Below are 12,378 nucleotides of genomic sequence, written 5' to 3' on the forward strand. Positions count from 1 at the left end.
CCCATCCAGCTTTATGTCATCTCAAATTTGGAGATATTACATTTAGTTTCCTCATCTAAATCATTAATATATATTGTGAATAGTTGGGGTCCCAACACTGATCCCTGTGATACCCCACTAATCAAAGTAGTAAAAAGTCTCACAACACCAGGTTAAAGTCCAACAGGTTTATTTGGTAGCAAAATCCACGAGCTTTCGGAGCGCTGCTCCTTCATCAGGTGAGTGGGAGTTGTGTTCACAAACAGGGCATATAAAGACACAAACTCAATTTACAAAATAATGGTTGGAGTGCAAGTTCAGACTGGAGACAGTACACATCTCTTTAACCTGTGCTTAACCTCTCTCCACTCACAGTCTGTACCTTAAAGACTTGATTATCTGTAGAGACTCGCATTCCAACCATTATTTTGTAAATTGAGTTTGTGTTTTTATATGCCCTGTTTGTGAACAGAACTGATGGGGAAATGCTGGCGTTGGACTGGGGTAAAGACAGTAAGAAGTCTCACAACACCATGTTAAAGTCCAACAAAATTATTCGGTAGCAAAATCCACTAGCTTTCGGAGCATTGCTCCTTCGTCAGGTTAATTTGGTGTTATGAGATTTTTTACTGTGTGAACAAAACTCCCACTTACCTGTCTTTAACTTGGTGTTGTGAGACTTTTTACTGTGTTTACCGCAATCCAACACTGGCATCTCCACATCACATTTAGAAAAAGACCAGTTTATTGGGTTTTTTGTTTCCCTTCTGCCTGCCGGTTTTCTATCCATCTCAATACACTACTCCCAATCCAATGTACTTTAATTTTACACACTAATCACTTATGGGGGACATTTGTCAAAAGCCTTTTGAAAGTCCAAATAAACCACATCCACTGGCTCCCCCATCAACTCTACTAGTTACATCCTCAAAGAATTCCAGTCGGTTTGCCCAGCATTATTTCCCTTTTGTAAATCCATGTAACTCTGTCTGATCCTGCCACTATTTTCCAAGTGTTTGCTATAAAAACCTTTGATTATGAACTCTAGAATTTTCCCCATTACAGACACCAAACTTACTGGTCGATAATTCCATTTTCTCTCCACCTCCCTTTTTAAATACTGGGGTTACATTAGCTAGCCTCCCTCTGTAGGAACTGTTGCAGGATCTGTAGAATCTTGGACAATGACCACTAATGCATCCACTATTTCTATTGGGGTAGGGTTAGACATGCAAGTCATTAAAGATCGAGGAGATTGGACATCACAGGAGTCAAACATCATCGGGGGTCGGGAGGATCAAAAATCAGTTCCCCCTGCTGCCCCCAGGGGGAGGCAGCGGGCGGGGTGCAGTTCCCCCCATTGCCCCCAGGGGGGAGGCAGTGGGTGGGGTACAGTTCCCCCCATTGCCCCCAGGGGGGAGGCAGGGGGTGAGATACAGTTCCCCCCATTGCCCCCAGGGGGAGGCAGCGGGCGGGGTGCAGTTCCCCCCGTTGCCCCCAGGGGGAGGCAGCGGGCGGGGTGCAGTTCCCCTCGTTGCCCCCAGGGGGAGGCAGTGGGCGGGGTGCAGTTCCCCACATTGCCCCCAGGGGGAGGCAGGGGGTGAGATACAGTTCCCCCCATTGCCCCCAGGGGGAGGCAGCGGGCGGGGTGCAGTTCCCCCCGTTGCCCCCAGGGGGAGGCAGCGGGCGGGGTGCAGTTCCCCTCGTTGCCCCCAGGGGGAGGCAGTGGGCGGGGTGCAGTTCCCCACATTGCCCCCAGGGGGAGGCAGCGGGCGGGGTGCAGTTCCCCCCGTTGCCCCCAGGGGGAGGCAGTGGGCGGGGTGCAGTTCCCCTCGTTGCCCCCAGGGGGAGGCAGTGGGCGGGGTGCAGTTCCCCTCGTTGCCCCCAGGGGGGGAGGCAGTGGGCGGGGTGCAGTTCCCCCCGTTGCCCCCAGGGGGAGGCAGCGGGCGGGGTGCAGTTCCCCTCGTTGCCCCCAGGGGGAGGCAGTGGGCGGGGTGCAGTTCCCCACATTGCCCCCAGGGGGAGGCAGCGGCGGGGTGCAGTTCCCCCCGTTGCCCCCAGGGGGAGGCAGTGGGCGGGGTGCAGTTCCCCTCGTTGCCCCCAGGGGGAGGCAGTGGGCGGGGTGCAGTTCCCCCCGTTGCCCCCAGGGGGAGGCAGTGGGCGGGGTGCAGTTCCCCCCGTTGCCCCCAGGGGGAGGCAGTGGGCGGGGTGCAGTTCCCCCCATTGCCCCCAGGCGGGGCTGGCGCTCCCGGGGTGAGCAGCGGGCGGGCCCCACGGGGAATTTCCAGGCTGGGAGGGGGAGTCGCGCGGCTCCGGGAAGCGGAGAGTCCGGCGGGCGGGTGTATGGGGAGCTGAAGCGGCGGAGCGGGAGCGCTGGGCCGGCCGGTTACTTTGTAACTTCAGTCAGTTAGTTTGTTGCTGCGGGAGGATCGGCTGTGAGTAAAACTCTCCGGGCTGGCACCCTGCCGCTCACTGACAGCTTCCCCCTCGCTACTCACCCTCTGCTCCCCACCCTTCACACCCCTCACCCCCACCACCCCTCACCCCCACCACCCCTCACCCCCCCACCACCACCCCTCACCCCCCCACCACCACCCCTCACCCCCCCACCACCCCTCACCCCCACCACCCCTCACCCCCCCACCACCACCCCTCACCCCCCCAACCACCACCCCTCACCCCCACCACCCCTCACCCCCACCACCCCTCACCCCCCCACCACCACCCCTCACCCTCACCACCCCTCACCCCCCCACCACTACCCCTCACCCCCCCACCACTACCCCTCACCCCCCACCCCCCCACCACCACCACCCCTCACCACCACCCCTCACGCCCCCCACCACCACCCCTCACGCCCCCCACCACCACCCCTCACGCCTCACGCCCCTCACCACCACCCCTCACGACCCCCACCACCACCCCTCACCCTTCACCCCCACCGCCCTTCACCCCCACTGCCCTTCACCCCCACCGCCCTTCACCCCCACCGCCCTTCACCCCCACCGCCCTTCACCCCCACCGCCCTTCACCCCCACCGCCCTTCACCCCCACCGCCCTTCACCCCCACCGCCCTTCACCCCCACCGCCCTTCACCCCCACCACCCTTCACCCCCACCACCCTTCACCCCCACCACCCCCTACCCCTGCGCCGCACCCCCTCCTAGTCCTCCATACTCTCTCAACTTTCCTCAGTCCCTGAATTTTTTCAGTTGCTGAAAATCCCTCGGTCTCTCACTCCCTCCCTCTCCCTGGGTTTAGGCCGTAAGCCTCTCAGCTTCTCCACACCAGTTATAGCTGACTCCTTCTGGCAACGTCTCCCTTGGTTTGTGTTTCAGTGCTTCCTCACCCTTTAACCCTCATTTCCCAAGTATTTTAATTGCTACTTTCCTCTCTCTATCTTTCAGCCAGTATTAAGCCCTCTCTGCCGTGTTGGTGAGAAAAAATTTCATGTATGTCTGTGATGTGCAGTGTTTATTATTGATCATACTTGTAACTACTGATTATAGACAATGCAGAGTTGAATAGTTGGTGCGGCCTGTAGTTCTCTCAGCCCTGAGCAGAATTTGAATGTGTCCAGTTTGATGAATGTGCTACGTAGACAGTTGATTCTGAAAGGTGTGTGCTCTGGTTATAATGCTGTTGGCTGCATTCTTATTGTGGTGATGTTTACTTGTCTCATTTACCTCAGCCCATGTTGACTAAATGATGCCATTATCCGTGGGCTCTTGTGTTCACTGCAAGGTGTGAAATTGATGTCCTTTTCAAATGGCTTGGTTTCAATAATGTAATTTGTATGAATTCCAATTTTTAATCACTTGAAGATGCTATTTGCTTGTCAAAGTATAAGCTAATAATATGTGTAATCTGTATATAAGCCTCCTGTACCTCAAAGCGAAACAGAAGTTTATTAAGATGCACATTGAATTACATTATAACACGGTAAAGCGTGTGTCACAGTCATGTGTGTAATGGTGATGTGATAGTGACGTGTGTGACAGGGTGACGTCCACTTCGTGGGGTGAGGAGCATGTCAGATGACAATCACTTGGTTAGAATTTCAGGGATATGCTGTGTGATTTCGAGGAGAAATTACACATATTCAGTTTGATTTATTATTGTCACGTATTGGTATACATTGAAAAGTATTGTTTGCGCACTATACAGACAAAGCATACTGTTCATAGAGAAGGAAAGGAGAGGTGTAGAATGTAGTATTATAGTCATAGCTAGGGTGTAGAGAAAGATCAACTTAGTGCAAGGTAGGTCCATTCAAAAGTCTGACACAGCAGGGAAGAAGCTGTTCTTGAGTCAGTTGGTATGTGACCTCAGACTTTTGTATCCTTTTTCTGAAGGAAGGAGGTGGAAGAGAGAATGTCCGGGGTGCGTGGGGTCCTTAATTCATCTGGCTACTTTGTCAAGGCAGCAGGAAGTGTAGTTAGAGTCAATGGATGAGAGGCTGGTTTGTGTGATGGGTCATTCCTGACTCTTTGTAGTTTTTTTGGTCTTGGTCAGAGCAGGAGCCATACCAAGCTGTAATACATCCGGAAAGGATGCTTTCTATGGGGCATCTGTAAAAGTTGGTGAGAGAGGCATTGGTGGGCTTTCTTAACTATAACGGTGATATGGAGGAATGAGGACAAGCTGATGATGATCTGGACACCTAAAATCCTGAAGCTTTCGACCATTTCCGCTTCATTCCGTTGAGGATGTGCTCTTGGGGCTAACTGGATCAAGGAATATAGAGGGAAGGATGAGGATATTGAATTTGATTATCAGCCATGGTCAAAATGAATGGTGGAGCAGATTTGAAAGGCTGAATGACCTACTCCTGCTTCTAGTTTCTATGTAGAAAACATTTTTTTGCACAGTGGTGAAAATCTACAATTCTGTCACCCAGAAAATCTGTTGAGATCAGGGATCAATTGAAAATTTCAAACCGGAGGTTGATAGATTTTTTCCGACAAAACAGCAACAGTTGACATTCAAATTAATAATTCCTCATGTCGCCTTGGTTCATTTGCAAATTACCTTAAATCTGTGTCTTCTGGCTCTTGATCCTACCACCATAGGAGGACCCAAGGATAGAACCTTGGTGGGCTAATAGAGTTCAAATACATATCAGTGATGGGACAGACTCAAAAGGCTGAATGGCCTTCACCTCTTCCTCCTCCTACGTTGTGTTTTATAGTCATGATGTGGAGATGCCGGCATTGGACTGGGGTAAGCACAATAAGAAGTCTCACAACACCAGGTTAAAGTCCAACAGTTTGTCCAGCACAAATTTTCAGATGAAGGGTCAGTGCTCCGAAAGCTTGTGCTACCAAATAAACCTGTTGGACTTTAAGCTGGTGTTGTGAGACTTCTTATTGTGTTTTATAGTAACAGGGGCATTCGACCAACAGTGCCTGATGGAATCTGCTACAGAGATTCATTCTGCCTGTCTTTGCTGAGTTTAATTGTTGAGAGAATGTTTACTACAATGTATCTGCTTTATCAGTTTTTGGTTAGAGATGAAAGAGAGATCTGCATTTTAAAAGTGATATTTGTGGAAACTGAGAATCCAGTTCCAATAAGTGATTAGGTTTTTCAAATCAGACATTAAACCAAGAGCTCTGGGGTGATTCAGAAAGATCCCATGGTTTTGTTTTGAAGAGTAGGGGGTTGTCCTGCGCAGTGTTTATCTCACAGCCAGTATAACTGAGGAAATTGCTCTGTTGTTGATCATAGTATTGTTTGTGGGATCTTGCTGTGTTCAAATTAGCTCCTGCCTTTTCTACATTACAGCAGTGACAGCACTTTGAAAATGCTTCATTGGCTGCAATGACATCCTGAGGTTGTGAAAGGCGCTATAGAAATACAGGTTTTGTGCAATGGTTGTCACTGTGATGAATGTGGTCGGTATTTGGTGAAAGTCCTCCCCATTTGGAAAAATGAATGAAATCCAAAAACATTCCATTTCTTTGGCAAACACAAAGTCAGTTACAACCATTGTTTCTCTGTTCAGCTCATATAACCTTTAAAAGAAGCTGGAGTCTCATTCTCTGCCCCTTTTTCCAGAACGTATATTTTCTGCCAAGGAGTATTTAATATCAAAATTTAGAGAATTAATCTGTGAATATTTTGCGGAAACAGAAAGAACTTGTGTAAATACTCTTGGTAGTTTAGGACTGAGCGACAGACATCACTTCCTGGATCTGTGGCCGAGGCCATTCCCATCCCCCAGCCTGTGCAGTATCTGATTTTAAACAAGCAGCTTTAACCTCTCCACATCACAGACCTTCCTCTGCTTAACACAGTTTCTAGAGCAGCAGAGTGCCCAGTTACAAAATGCTGTTGTAAAGGTTCAGAATGGGTTGCAATATGCATCCACTTTACAGGGTCTGTATCTCCACTACACACAGGAGACCATTCAGCTGACTCTTTCCTCCATAGTCCCACAAAATTCTCCTATTCATCACTGACCAGTCCACACAGAATTAAAGTGATTGGCTGGAGGGACAGCTGGATAATTTTTTTAAAAATCCAGCTGTTTCAGAAGGCCCTGCCTGAAAGGCCAGGAGAAACAGTTTGAATAGGAGCTTCCCAGAAGGGGGAAGCTAATTCTACCCAAGAGCTGGCAAAGGTATGAAGCTGCCCTTTCCCCTCCCCAGGAATGTTAACCAACAAGAACCATCATGAATTGGTGTAAGTTTAAATGAGGCAGGATGCTTGTCACATACTGACTCTTCCTGCTGTTTGTTTCTGAAAAAGGAATTGGAAATGAATTTCAGTGAGGTGATGTATCTTGATTTAAAATTCTCCTAGCTGAGTTAGTTACTGAGTTTGGGGGGAGAGGAGGGTTTACGCCTGAAAATTTATTTAAACAAAATCTGGTAATTTAGGGATAAGTAATAAAAGGAGCTGCCGGGTAACCTGTATCCTTTCGATAGTATTTATTGTGTCTTGTGAATTTTTACAATCAGCCATACCCATTACAGTTTGGTTTATTTGTTTGAATCCAGTGAGATTCTGTGCAAATCTGCTTTTATCAGGAATGAGGTGGGGTGGGGGGTGGTGTGGATGATGGTGGTGACACCCAGTTTTATTGTCCTGTCGATTGTTGAATCACGAGATAAATTCGTCGCAAGTTCAGTTTGATTCTCCTGGTAATAAATGGAAGGGATCTTTGAGACAGCAGCTTGTTAACTGACTCTCAAACTCCCTGTGGGAAAATCAGTGGCCTGAGCTTTAGTTTAGCCCTGGCTTTCAACCAGACTGCCTGGAAGGTCCCACCAGGAGTTATACTCTCGCCAGCACACAGCGCACACGTTCCCAATGCATCAAAGTTACATGTAAAAGGAAAGTTTGTTACAGCTTCTTGATTTTACTTCTGATATTTTTAATTGATGAGGTGGATTTAGATTTGGGGATGAGTGAATTTTAATTCTTAGCGACCTGTTTCTGGTTGAGTTTCATTAGAGTTTTCTATCTGTCAATTGAAAGATTGGAGACTCTTGTAGGGGCTCAGGTGAAAGATTTAATAACCCAGCTCAGATCACCAGGAGGGATTTTAACACTCTCAGTTTGCATTCTTGGCTGATTGGACAATACATGTGAAGTCTTGAATGGTGAATCTGGGGCCACTTTGGGATCTGAGGAACCTAAAGCCACTGAATAGTTATGATTCAGTGAGTAACTCACACCCTTGGAACCAGAAAACTCTGCGTGCAAATCTTCACATCGGAGACTTGAGCCTGTGATCCAGGCTGACATTGGCGGTCAGTACAGAGAGGAGTGCTGCAGCATCCGTGGTGCCACATTTTCAGTGTTACAGTGAGGCCTTGTCTGCTGTCTCAGATGGATGTTAAAAATCTCACGTCACTATTCAGAAGAAGAGCAGAGGAGTTTTCTCAGAATACCCATTCCTCAGAAACAGTTTATCTGCTCATTTATCACATTGTTATCTGTGGGATTTTGCTGTGCACAAACTGACAGCTGATTTTCCAACATTACAATCATGTTGACAATTCCAAAATGCTTCATTCGCTGTGAAATACCATCTCCCAAGCCCCGCACTCAACCTTGGAACATCTGGATAACAGACAGACCAATGTCAGACTCCTATTTATCGACTACAGCTCAGCCTTCAACACCATTATTCCCACAAAACTCATCTTCAAACTCCATGACCTGGGCCTCAGCAGCTCCGTCTGCGGCTGGATCCTGAACTTCCTAACCGACAGACCACAATCAGTAAGGATAGGCAACAACACCTTCTCCACGATCAAAGATGTGTAGGTTAGGTTGATTGGCCATGCTAAATTGACCCTAGATTCAGGGGGATATGCAGTGTTAATATGTGAGGTTATGGGGATAGGGCCTGGGTGAGATTGTAGTTGGTGCAGACTCGATGGGCCGAATGGCCTCCTTCTGCACTGTAGGAATTCAATGATTCTATGATCCTCAATACCAGTGTCCCACAAGACTGTGTCCCCAGCCCCTTACTATACTGAAACACTTGAGTGTGTGGCCAATTTCCCCTCCAACTCTATTTTCAAGTTTGCTGATAACACCACCATAGTTGGTCAGATCTCAAATTATGATGACTGAATACAGGAGCCTCCCAGCTGCCTGCTCAGATAGATGTGCAAGATCCCATGGCACTAGCTTGAAGAGCAGGTGAGATTTCCTCAGTATACTGCCAAGTATATATCCCTCAACATCACATAGGTTAGAGTCATTATCTCATTGCTTTTTGTGGGATCTTGCTATGTATGTATGAATGAATCATCTGCCGTGTTTCTTAATTAAAGCAGCAACTATCGTTCAAAAATATTTTGTTATCTAGAAAGAGCTTTGGGATATCCTGAGGTGGCAAAAGGTGTTGCAGAAATGGAAATTCTTTCTCAGTGTGTTGACATTGATTTGCAGGTTAGGTGCATTGGCCATGCTAAATTCTCACTGTGTACCTGAATAGGTGCTGGAATGTGGTGACTAAGGGATTTTCACAGTAACTTCATTACTTGCGACACAGAAATAAATAAAATCAAATCTCATTCACCTTGAGGGTATGATCACATCTGCAAGTAAAAAAGTCTATAGCATATAAATGAACATGGATTTAAGCATTAAAATTGCAAATGTATCTTATTTGAAAAGGGAGGGAGACAGAAAGTGGGAAACTACAGGCTAGTTAGTCTAACATCCGTACAGAGAAAATGTTATAACCTATTATTAAAGAAGTTATAGCAGGGCAGTTTAATACATACAAGGTAATTAGGCAGAGTCAGCATGGTTTTGTGAAAAGGAAATCATAGTTAACTAACTTATTGGAGTTTTTTGAGAAAATAACGTGCTGTGGATCAAGGGGAACCAGTGGATGTGCTGTACTTAGATTTTCAGAACGTATTTGATAAAGTGTCACATCAAAGTAATTAGGAAAGCTAAAAGAATGTCATCATTTATTGAGGGGAATTGAATATAAAAGTAGGAGATTTTGCTTCAGTTAGGATGAGACCACGTTTGGACTATTATGTACAGTATTGGTCTATTGATTTAAGGAAGGATGTAAATGAATTGGGAGTAGTTCAGAGAAGGTTTTTGAGACTAATTGTCTTATGAGGAAAGGTTACACAGACTAGGCTCGTACTCCCTGGAGTTTAGAAGAGTGAGAGACAACGTGATAGAAAGGGATCGGATCCTGGGGGATATGGAGAGGATGTTTTTTCTTGTGGGAGAATCTAGAACTTGGGGTTAGAGTCAGTTAGGAGTGATGTGTCTCAGTGAGGAATGATTGTCTTTTTGCATTACGAAAATGTTTATCCTGAATGTCCCAGGATTGATGTTAGAACCCCTGATTTTCTTTATTAATAACCTCAACCTTGGCGTTCAGGACATAATTTCAAAATTTGCAGATGACACAAAACATCAAAGCATTGTGAACTGTGAGAAATATGGCATTAAACTTCAAACAGGCAGGCTTGTGGACTGGGAAACAAGTCTCTGGTGACGTTTTAATGCAGAGAGGTATGGAATGATTCATTTTGGGAAGTAGAATGAGGAGAGACAAATAAAGGGTATGTTTCTAAAGTGTCTGTAGGAGCAAAGGGCCATGGGGGCATATGTAGAGAGATCATTGAAGGTATTAGGGCAGGTTGAAAGAATGGTTAATAAAAGATACTGTAACCTGGGCTTTATAAACAGAGGCATGGACTACACGAGCGAGGAGGTTATGCTAAAGCTGTATCAAACACTAGTCCAGCTCACCTGGAGTATTGAGTCCAACTCTGGGCACCATGCTTTAGGAAGGGTGTAAAGACATTAGAGAAAGTGCAGAAAAGATTGACAAGAATCGTTTAAGGGTCAGTTACTTAAAGATGTTGGAGAAGCTAAGAGAAGGTTCAGAGGGAATTTGCCAGAGGTGCTCAAAATCATGAGGGATCTGGATATGAAACCTGTCCTGAGAGGTAGCAATCTCAATCTTTGAAGAGAACAGCGAAGGTGCCACATAAATTGGACATTTTTCACCGATGCTGTTTATGTTAGGTCCTGGGTATCAGACAGAGAGATAGCATTGTCAGGCTACTGCTCTGGGACATGGGTTCAAATCCCACCATGACAACGGGCGGAATTTAAATTCAATCAGTAAATGTGGAAATATAAAGCTAGTTTCTATTATAGTGACCACGAAACCATTGTCGATCCCCATCTGGTTCACTATTGTCGTTTAGGGATGAAAATCTGCTGTCCTTACCTGGTCTGGCCTACACATGGCTCCAGACCTACAACAATGTGGCTGACTCTTAAATACCCTCTGAAATGGACAAGTGAGGTGGCAACGAGGTATGGGTAATAACTGCTGGCCCAGCCAGTGACACTCACATCCCGTGGAAAAATAAAGGCCAGTGAAAAATGACTACAGCAGACTGTTCAGAGGCGCCTGAGGGACATGATGATGGAGCGATGGTTGAAGTTGGTGGGAAGTGCATTTCACCCTGGGTGTACACCCTGCTGGAGTGGCAATGGAACGGACACCATCAGATGGAAGAGAAAGACGGGGCTGGCCATAGAAAACCTGGTGAAGTACACTTGAGGATGATTTTCAAGAGCAGGACACCATCTGGGCTGGAAGGAAAGCAATTGTGAAGAAGCAGAGCCGGTGATGAAGTCTTTGTACCCATTGTGGGTCTGGAGTAACTAGGTTGAGGTCTAGCCACAGCAGGTAAAAAGAGGCTGTTCTTATTAGGAAGGAGATGATGTTGAACTTGTACAGGACACCCAGTTGGTTTACTGAGTCCAGTTCTGGGCACCACATTTCAGGAAGAACATGAGGGGACGAGAGAGAAAAGATTCATCGGAATAGTTCCAGGAATAAGGAATTTCAGTTACAAGAGAAATTGGGAGTGAGAAGAGAAGATTGAAAGGAGATTTGAATCAGATGTTCAAAACAATCTGGACAGAGTGGATAGGGAGAAACTGTTCCCACTCATGAAAGGATCGAGACCAAGAGGGGACAGATTTCAAAAATTAGTCAAAGAAGCAATGGTGACATGAGGAAAATCTTTTTCATGCAGCGAGTGGTTGGGATTTGGAATATATTGCCTGAGAGGTTGGCAGAGAGAAAACAAATCAAAGCTTTCAAAAGGGAATTGGATCATTATCTGGAAAGAAAGAAAGAATGTGCAGGGTTTACAGGGAGAAGGTGGGGGAGATTGAACTCAGTGAATTGCTCGTTCACAGATCTAGCAGATATGTGATGGGCCGAATGGCTGTGTTGTAATCATTCTATGATTCTGTATAAATGGAGGATGTTGGGATATCAATGTCATCTTTATTCAATGTTCACATACTTCTATTTTACAAAAGCAAATCACCTCCCCACTGCCCTTTCTCCCCTCTTCACTCCCTGACACACACCCTGCTGCCCCTTCTCTGTTCCCAATTCCTCCAAGATCACTGCCTCCCCCACACAGTGGCAGTGCTAAGACCACTGTTTGCCTGAGTCTAGCTGACTCAGGGTGGTACATGGCACAGTGGTTAGCACTGCTGCTTCACAGCACCAGGGACCTGGGTTCACTTCTGGCCTTGGGTCACTGTCTGTGTGGAATCTGCACGTTCTCCCCGTGTCTGTGTGGGTTTCCTCTGGGTGCTCCGGCTTCCTCCCACAGTCCTGAAATGTGCAGGTTGATTTTCCATGCTAAATTGTCCCTTAGTGTCTCAAGATGAGTAGGTTAGGGGGATTGGTGGGGTAAATGTGTGGGGTTATGGGGATAGGGCCTGGGTAAGATGCTGTGTCAAAGAGTTGGTGTAGGGCACTGTGACACAGTACAGTTTGGCTTGTTTTGCTTGCTAGAAACTGCCAGAGAAACAAGAGTTATTGTAGTCTGTGAGAGACATTCTCGGCAGCAATGTAATTTG

The 12,378-nt window shown here is 46.8% G+C and overlaps 1 protein-coding gene across 2 annotated transcripts in view; it reads left to right on the forward strand.

The window, feature by feature from the left end:
• The first annotated feature begins 2,281 nt into the window (after positions 1 to 2,281).
• Positions 2,282 to 12,378, forward strand: part of nfkb1 (nuclear factor of kappa light polypeptide gene enhancer in B-cells 1) — an 82,736-nt gene continuing 72,639 nt past the window's right edge. The window contains exon 1 of one of the 2 annotated variants that reach the window (XM_080196227.1): positions 2,282 to 2,414. The gene's annotated coding sequence lies outside the window, so the exon portion shown is untranslated. Of the gene's footprint in view, positions 2,415 to 3,392; positions 3,415 to 12,378 lie in introns of those variants that run through there. The other variant, XM_080196235.1, reaches the window with a different exon arrangement.

This window comes from Carcharhinus amblyrhynchos, chromosome 1 (genome assembly GCF_965287045.1).
Source record: "Carcharhinus amblyrhynchos chromosome 1, sCarAmb.v2.hapA, whole genome shotgun sequence".
NCBI lineage: Eukaryota > Metazoa > Chordata > Chondrichthyes > Carcharhiniformes > Carcharhinidae > Carcharhinus > Carcharhinus amblyrhynchos.